Source organism: Watersipora subatra, chromosome 11, assembly GCF_963576615.1.
Source record: "Watersipora subatra chromosome 11, tzWatSuba1.1, whole genome shotgun sequence".
Taxonomy (NCBI): domain Eukaryota; kingdom Metazoa; phylum Bryozoa; class Gymnolaemata; order Cheilostomatida; family Watersiporidae; genus Watersipora; species Watersipora subatra.
Window position 1 is genome coordinate 38,075,200 of NC_088718.1, and position 9,309 is coordinate 38,084,508.

Genomic DNA, 9,309 nt, shown 5'->3' on the forward strand with positions numbered 1-9,309 from the left:
GACCTCAGACTAAGTTCAACCTAAACATTTTTGACTATTTTACATTTTCTGTAATATAGTTAGTACTCTCAAATTATCACAGAGTCCAGGCTTCGACATCATCAACTGCAACTATCATCCGTAATTTCTGGTCCCACAAAGCGTCAGGTCAAGCAGAGCATCATATCTGTACCAGTAGTTTTGAGCCGATTGCTAAAGAAGATGAAGCATTCTTACTCTAGGTTTGTAGTGTTTACTGCTTGAATACTTTCCAGTCACTAGCAAGCCTAAGGCAAATTCATGCTCATTATAGAATGAACTACTTTACGTTGTGCTTAATGTAATACATAGCGTCACGCCTGACACCGCATAATGGAAAAACAAAAAGTGATAAATGTCATATATACAATTGTTAAAAGCCTTCATATGTACGATATGAAATACTTCATGAGCACTAGGTATAAATAGTTAGATTTAACCATTTGGAGTTATTTTGGATACACATAGAAGGCTGAATCTTTCTATCATGTCTGCTGTAGACTCTTTTATGCAGCTTCATATAAGAACTAATAATACAGAGACATTTCCTTTGTTTATGTAACCACTGAGAACAATAGGGAACACTATTAGTATTTGATGCGCATTAGAAATGCTAGAGTAATGAGACAGAATATACTTTTTTATTAGAGCAGTAAAGGAACATGATTAGTTAAACTAGATTAATTTGCTAATTTCCTTCTGTATTTAAAAACTTAAAAAGCATCTGCCAAATGCAGATTTACATCTTGTAGTAGAAATATAGTTGCAAGTATTCACAAGATGCAACTATATTTCTTCGACAAGATTCACTGATCGCGGTGTGTTGTTCATTCTGAATAAGAGGGCGTTTCTGGGCGGAGCTAAACAAGTATTAGACTAAGTGTTTCTGTTGGACAAGAACATTTGTTGCGTTTCCGACGCCAATAAAAATGCGAATCAAGCGGCTATGTTTGTTGTTTCTAAGAAACGTCATAGCCGCGAAACGAAGCTTCCGCTTTAGACTTGGATTTATTTGCAACCTGCTAGATATTACAGGCTTACTTCTAAATCTTTTTAACACTGAATGCTAGGGCAGGCTGAGTCTTTGCACTGACCGCAAGGAAAGAAGGTAAGGCATTGTTTTTTTCGAGCTTTATGAATTTGCATGGTATTTATGCTTATTTGTAAACACGATCCTACTAACTACTTATTTTCTTTACTCGCATTTATTACTTTTTAATATTTTTACACGAACCTAAACGCAATCTCACGCAAGCTTAGAAGTTGATAATAGATCAAAACAACCTTTTGTATTATTTAGCAAACTCACATCAACTTCTACTTTTTTTCTGAGTTTCAATAGCTGATATGCCGAACTAAGCCTATCGAGTTATTCAGCTTGCAAATGTAAGATGTAATGTCACTAATGTGACCGTCGTCAATAACGCCCGTCTCCTGTTAGCTTCGATTGAGGTTTATAATTTTTTTTTAATTAGCAGCTACTTACTATTTATTTACAAGCTTTAACTTTCACCGGCATGATTTCCAAAAAGCTGTGTGTACACACGTAAAAGGCTCCGAAGATGCTTGGAAAATTCTTCAGCTTTTTGTGCATCGGCTTTTCAATGACTAAAGTTTGTTAATATAACCTTTTAATTTTAGCGTTTGTTTCACATATAACATGATATAAGCCACACGTTAACCTATTAACTCTATGTCACATATTATGTTCTATATTAACCTATCATTAAGGGAAGCTCACTTAGGTGAGACTTTTTGGTATAGATGATGCAATTGAGCATGGCCTCTAATTGTAGCTCAACAATTGCCAATTCATGATTTGTTTTGTTGCTTTTTGAATTGCGCAATTTAAATGCTTTGTTGTGTATAACCCTAGTGAGCCGACAAGGCAAATGACTCTGTGCCAATAACTTGTTGGTGCCATGAAGATTTGTTACGATAACTGAGTGTCACATTGCTGAAGATTAATGTAAAACAATAGGCTTAGTCATCACGCTGATAATCCGGTTGTAACTCTGCAAAAAAGCTTGTCCATCTATTTTTTCAAAGTATGATCTGACTTGGCAATAAAAGTACAATTTCAATAGAAATATACTTTCCAATATTTTAAACCTAATTTACCTATTGATACTGAATGACTAACGCGCATCGACAACTTTATAATAGGAACAGTGTTGAATTGGTCAAAGAATGTTCAGGTTCATTAATGGGTTAAAAGGTAGCCATAGCGCAGTCGATGCACCAGCAAGCAGAAATGGTGATGTGATAATGCTAAAAATTACATCAACCATAATCTTTGAAAAACTTTGCAAAATTGTTTCAATTTGGCATAGATTAACTGTGAGACCCATGCGTGTGGCCCTTGATGTAAAATTCATTCACGTCATATACATTAAGTTACACAATTTACACAATAAAAGATAGTTTAGCTTACTCAGTTTAAATTTCAATTGAGTTATGTTTTCTGGTCATGTGATTTGAGGATAAACGATATGCCCCTTCCGTAAATGTAACTGTTATTCGCTGTGGAAAAGTCGTGAATCCATTTCAAAGGAAAGGGGAGTAGAGTAATTCGTAATGTGGCTTTGCTTGCTCAAAACGCTCATGAACAAATAACAGGAAGTATTGTAAATCTTTTTCAACTCTCACTTTTAAACTTTTTCATTACGCATATGAAAGCACACATATTAGTTTGGTAAACTCGAACTATGGCCAGCTATTAATTGTACGAACGTCGCCAAAGGTTACCCATAAGTTTTAAAAGGTCTTCTATGATTGGTTGATTTCATGATCACTTTTCTTTCTTTTTGGTGCATGCGAAACTAACTTACAAAACAGTTTAAATGAATAGATTGTTAATAAAGAGAGAGAGAGAGAGAGAGAGTGTTAAGCAAGAAGCAGACCAGTATCTGGCACCTTCTTTCAATAGCGTCAAAACTTGGACTAGCATATTGGTCAGAATCTTTTGTATAAACATGTTTCTCATTGGCAAATTCTATCATCGCTGAGGGCACTTTTCCCATTTTTAATAACCATTCAAATATCGGCGCAACACCCTTTGCCAAACTCGCTACCGCAGTTCGCCAGTCTATTTAGCCAAGGCTCTAAACTAGCGTGCTGCTGACTCTCATGGTCCACCTAACAATTTTATATTAGTCTGCATTACTAATTTAAGGATGAGGAATGAACTAGACGCCCTCATAGCTCTAAGTTAGCCCTAGAACGTGTTTGATAACCTGCTGACGGCGCTGATACTAACACTCATCTCAAACTTTCTTTCTCAAACTTGCTTATTGGTCTTACTCCAAAGAATGCTTTTTCGAAACCTTTGCATCTTCTGACTCTCTCACAGCTAAACGCTTATTTTACGTTTTTTAGTTTTTATAGGTTTTCAACTCATTTTAATTTACGTGATATGAACAAAATGCATACAACCTGCAGCAATTTTGTTAAAAACATCTTTGCTAGCCCTTGTAACAACATTCTACTTAATATTCGTTATCTTAGCGGAGAAAGGTATTTTTAACACTATATCTCAAACCACTTGTTTGATTAATTAAGCGTTGTTCCTTTTTATAATTCTTGTACGGCATAATTAGCCTATGCCATATGCCAGCCTCATGCAAAAGGAGTTTTTTTTCAATACGCATAATTCAAGGTTTTTTGTTTTTGTCTCATGGTCTAATTAGCTTTAAATGGCCTTGACCGGTGTAGATGGCCTTGACCGGTGTAGATAAAGTTAATATCTTAATATTTATGATTTGACAAAATTTTCTGTTTGAAATGAAGTTATGGTCAATAGAAGAGAATATAAAACCCAATTTTTGATCATAATAAAATTTTCTAGACCAAGTTGTAATCAGCGGGATTAATATTGTTGTCCATCATATAAACAGAGGTACTCATCTGTAACCTTGACATACTTTAGTTAGATATTCTGAGAGCTGTATGTAATGCAATGGCTATAGTAGCCTTGATCTTGCATCAGCGAGTAAATTCAAAATAACCTTTGTTGTCATTATTCCTACCGTATCAAATCCATCATGACTGTTATCATATAAGAGCTAGCTACAAGATTAATAGGAGATGAGATTTCGAGTTTGGATAAATGAAACCGCTATTGTTAATTTGTTTACTGAACTACACGCATCTTCTTACAGTATCTGGTTAAAGGCAATCTTTACTATAATAAGAGCCGTGTCCGTCAGTCCGCCGCGGCCTCGGTTTGATATTGTGAAAAAAGATTGCATCACATGGGATTCGGACATTCGGCTTAGTGAAGCAACACTGTAACACCTGCGCCTGTTGACTGCCTCCCGTCTTTTTAGGAATTTTTTGTGCAGATTGCTATTCTCTGCTCTTTGTCGGCATACGTGACACTCTGTCACAGCACACTCATCTGCCAGAATACAAGTAGTAAGCTATTGGACTACATATATTGCATCTATAATAGGCTACATACCAGATATATTATTGCTAGTGATCGTGTTTACGCTGAATTTAGTTGTCTTACAATGTTTATTAAAGGTGAACTTAAACAGAATTTTAGTAGATTTTATCAGAAATAGCCACATTTCTCTACCAATTGAGATTGTTTTTGATGTTTGAGATGATCTGACTGCCAGTATGTTTGAAGATTAAAATTGACAAAACTGAATTGCTGTTAAAATGTTGAGAAGGAAATACATGCGAAATCACGTCACTAGTTGCTATCGTTACTATAGTTGATATCGACTATTGGGTTCACCTTGCAGCGTTAAGGCTGGTTCACACTATATCGTCGTATCTCGGCATTGATGCCACAATACTTGGGTGGTCGTCGATGATAATGATGATCACACTATCACAAACCTATACCGTTTGCATCAGGACATTATACTCTGTGACGTAGTGTTCCTATTTCTCTTTTTAAATGTTCACAAAGAAACCTCTTTGTTTTTGCATGCTGGAATTAAATACTAGTCCCGCAGCGACTATCATAAAGGAATATGAATAAATCATGCTATACGCGATCGCGAAATACCATCACCAAAATGGTTCAAATTTGAAAGGCAGTCGTTTGACAGCAGTTTGACAGCTGCAAACTTTCTGGATGCATCGGCGTTGCTTCACCGATGGTTTACATAATGGCCGATGAACGTCGAAAGTGAAACGCTGACAAACGTCGATACAGTGTGAACCAGCGTTACGTGTCTCTATTCTGTCCGTCTCATTGCAAACATAATAGACTATAGACAGCTGCCTAGCATTTCAGCGAGTCAGTCATTAGAATGCTAGTTTGATACTAACAGAAAGTTTGCTTATAAAAGTTTATTTTGTAAAACTATGTAATTTTGGTTTATTATATTTGCATAACTTACAAACGATCATTTTACATTTCCTTGAGCTATAATGTGTTTGAGAAAATCCAGCTGTTTGCTCTGAATATCATTAAGCAGACAAAAGATAGGTATATACAATGAGAGATGCTATAATTTATATTATTATATAATATAAATATTATATTGTATATAATAGTATTTTTATAATATATATAATAGTATTTTATAATATATATAATATTATTATAGTATATATATAATAATACTTATGTATAAATATAATAATATTTATAATTATTTTATTTACAATATATATATAAATATAATGACATTAAATAATATTATTATTTTATAATAATATTATTTAATATTATTTTAATATAAAATTATAATAATATTACTATCATAATATTGTGAGAGATATTATAATTTATTTAGGTTTAGTTCCCACAGTTTTTTTTTCAACTGTGCGTAATATGATAAGCAGTACTTTTAAAAGGTTGCGTTCAAAAATTTGAGCTGTCATTATTGACAAGCTCATTTCAAAGTGTCAATAAAGTTATATTAAACAGTTTGTTAATCGGTAAAGTTTATGCTTATTGGTTCTTGAGACACCTGATATCTAAATACAATGTTGGATATTACGTATGTTTCGCGCTGGCTCACAAGAGTGATTAGTTCTTTGTTCCCTCAATCACGGTGTTTCCATGACTCGGCTAATCCACAAACTTGTATCATCTGCCAGATAGAAATAGCAAAAAGTGAGTTTTGTTACTCACAAATCTTTACCAAATGTTTCATACTTGTTAAAGATGGAAATGTCACTTACGACTGATGCGTAAGAAGATGCTGCACCAACTGTTCCATTTTAAACATTTTTCATGACTCAGTTGTTCTCATTTCGATTTGAGCAGTTCCGAGTGCGCCGCTATGACTTCCGACGTAGAAATCCTTATTTTTTCAACACACCATTCGTGTCAATCTACACCATGCGATTGTCCATTGAAAACTTTATCGCGCGGTAACTCAACAGGCGCACAACGCCAAATCCATATCATCTGCCCGTCATGGAACCAGTGATTGCTGACACCCTCCAGTCTGCTTAGTTCATTAAGCCAGACTTTTTGTTTGATTTCACTAAACCATATTTCAGCCGCACCTGTTTGTGTTTATCCTCAAATGGCATTCTTATAATCGCTTTCGTCTAACCCAGAACTCCTCTGTGGTTTAAAAATGGCCCTTTAATCTGGACCTTTCTCTCAGCGACTTACATAATATCCACTGTTTTTAAGGAAATGCAAGTACATGCTTACATAATCTTTCATCTTTTTTCTGAGTAAATAACTCGGAAACCAAAACATGGCCACAGATGATTTGGCACTCAAACCTGATCCGGTGTTAGCATGCATTAACAACCGTATATCTTGTCATAAATTCTTAATAATCTGCCCTGGCTGTCCAGTTCTGGTCAGTTGGTAATGAGGCAGGTTTGCACTCAATTTGTGCACTCAGTAACAAGAATAAATTTGGAAAAAGAATTTGTGAGACAGGAAGGATCATTAAACTCTTCCTTTTTAAATAGATTGAGAAAGTAACTCCAATAATTGTGTTACTATATCAAGTAAAAGCTACCACATTCAAATGTTCTACATACAGTTCTTTTGCTTGCAAAAGTCTATTTTTATAAAATAAATTATAGCTTTTACGTAACCTATGTGTTGGGACACATGATTGGTATATGCATGTACGGGGAGCTTTCAGAATCTGGTTGTGTACTTCATAAAATTTTTGCAAAATTATGGTAACATTGACCTTAATTTGGGTACATTAGGTGTGCCGAAAAAAAACTGTCAACTTCTATTTAGTTGCCTAAGGTATACACCTTTTGATCCTAGTTGATCCATTTTTTGATCCTAGTTGCTTTTAAATACAGGTGACTTCATATTCAAGCAAACTAACGGCTTTACACCCAAATTGTCTTTCAAGACATAACAATTTAAGATTTTCGATGCATTGCTATTTTAAAAGTAAATATTTTAAAATGAGTTAATGACATAGGAAACCATAAAATATATGTAAATATGACGGGTAAAGACGTAGTTGCAGTAGTTTCAGGTTCACCTAGTTTAAATTAAAGTGAGTTACGGCTGTATTCTCTATCGCTACCTCTTTCAGCGCAACATAAAGGTTATACCTACGATTTAACTGCAATTTACCTGCGATTGCGTGTGGGTAAAAATTAACTCGCACAAAGTTTTAGTAAGTTTTATTAAAAAGTATCAGTATTTTTCTATCATTTGCGATTGTTTTTGATGTTTGAGGTTATTTGACTGGCAGCATGTTTCAAAATTAAAATCAACAAAAACTTGATCACTATTAAAACGCTCAGAGAAAAGATACGTGCCCAAATGATGACACTAGTTGTGATTGCTGCTATAGTTGATATCGGCTATTAGGTTCAAGTTTCAGCATTGCGCTTTTTTATTCTGTCGGTCTCTTTGCAACTATAGACGTCATAATCGCACTTTCGCTTGAATCTGAAAATTTTAACCAGATCCAGTTTTCTCAATTTTAATCTAGAAACATCCTGACTGTCAGATCATCTCAAATATCAAAAACAATCGCAAATGATAGAAAAATACTGATACTTTCTGATAAAATCTTCTTAAATTCTGCGCAAATTCATCTTTACAAGTAGCTTGGATTACCTACACATGCGCGAGGTGCATGATAGGCTAGACTTGAAGCATTAAAATTTCAATTTTAGGAAAAATATGATGGTTTTTGCTTTGATTTAGGTAGGCTACAGGGTGGTATAAGATAACCAAGGGTCTATTGCCAGTGGATAAATACACGATGACAAAGCACCATTAAAACACTGAGCATAATATCTTAAATATTTTATTGTTTTTATGCTACGATAGTTGAATGTCTGCATTATAACAAATATGTCCAGTGTAGCCAAAATGCTTTATTTTATTCATTCACGGGTTATTGATAGAGTAATTGCTGTGTCGGCTACAGCGCTAAGTAACATATAGTCGCTGGTGTTGTGATGTAAACGCAAATTCTTTTGCGTTCAAACCGATTAAACTCGATCGAACTCCATCAAACTTCTTCACACTGCTCGACCAACAAGGAACCTTGCTGCCTTCCTGCTGGCGACAAGGTTCACTACGCGCGCATCATTATAAATATACTATTTGCTTATTTCAAAATAAATTTTAAATGCTACAATGTTTGATATTTATTTGAAATATGAACTTTCAAGTGTTCTCATGAACTTTTTTTAAAACAGTTTTAGCCATTTGTTTGCATGTGCTCCGAATAATTGGAGAGCCTCCTGATAATTTTGGCTGCCACTTTCTCATCGTTGGCCGTCTGATTGTCGGAGATTACGGTTTTTTAGAGTGAAACCTTAGATGCACTCGAGGAAAGTAGTGTACCTTACAATAAAAATCATAATCAAACCTTAGTCACTTGAAAATAATATAATACCATTCTTGATAAAAAAATGTGTTGTTAGTAAAGTTATTGAAAACGACTGCTAAAAATATACAACTTATACTACAACTTACAGGACAAAAATTGATTTCTTACATCTCAGTTGGGAAATAATACATCGATTGCAAAGATGGCAGTAGTTGGTAACATCTGTCTATACCTCTCATTTAGCCTCCAGTCTGTTTCAACCCTTAATAAGCAAAATCCCTGGCATGCCATCTCAAAACAAACCCGATAAGGTTTTGTCTTGTGGTTTGTACTGCCTCTAGTGCAGACAAGAAACCATAACAAAAGGACTATCTATTAATAACTTGGTGTGCCAGAGCCAATGTTCTTGAGCCAAGATTGGTCATTGTAGCAGATCCACAAAAATATAGCAATGTATGGACATAGCGACAGGAAAATTGATAGAGATTAAAGATTGATTCTAGTGAGTAGAAAAAAATAGTTTATATCGAAAAAGTCA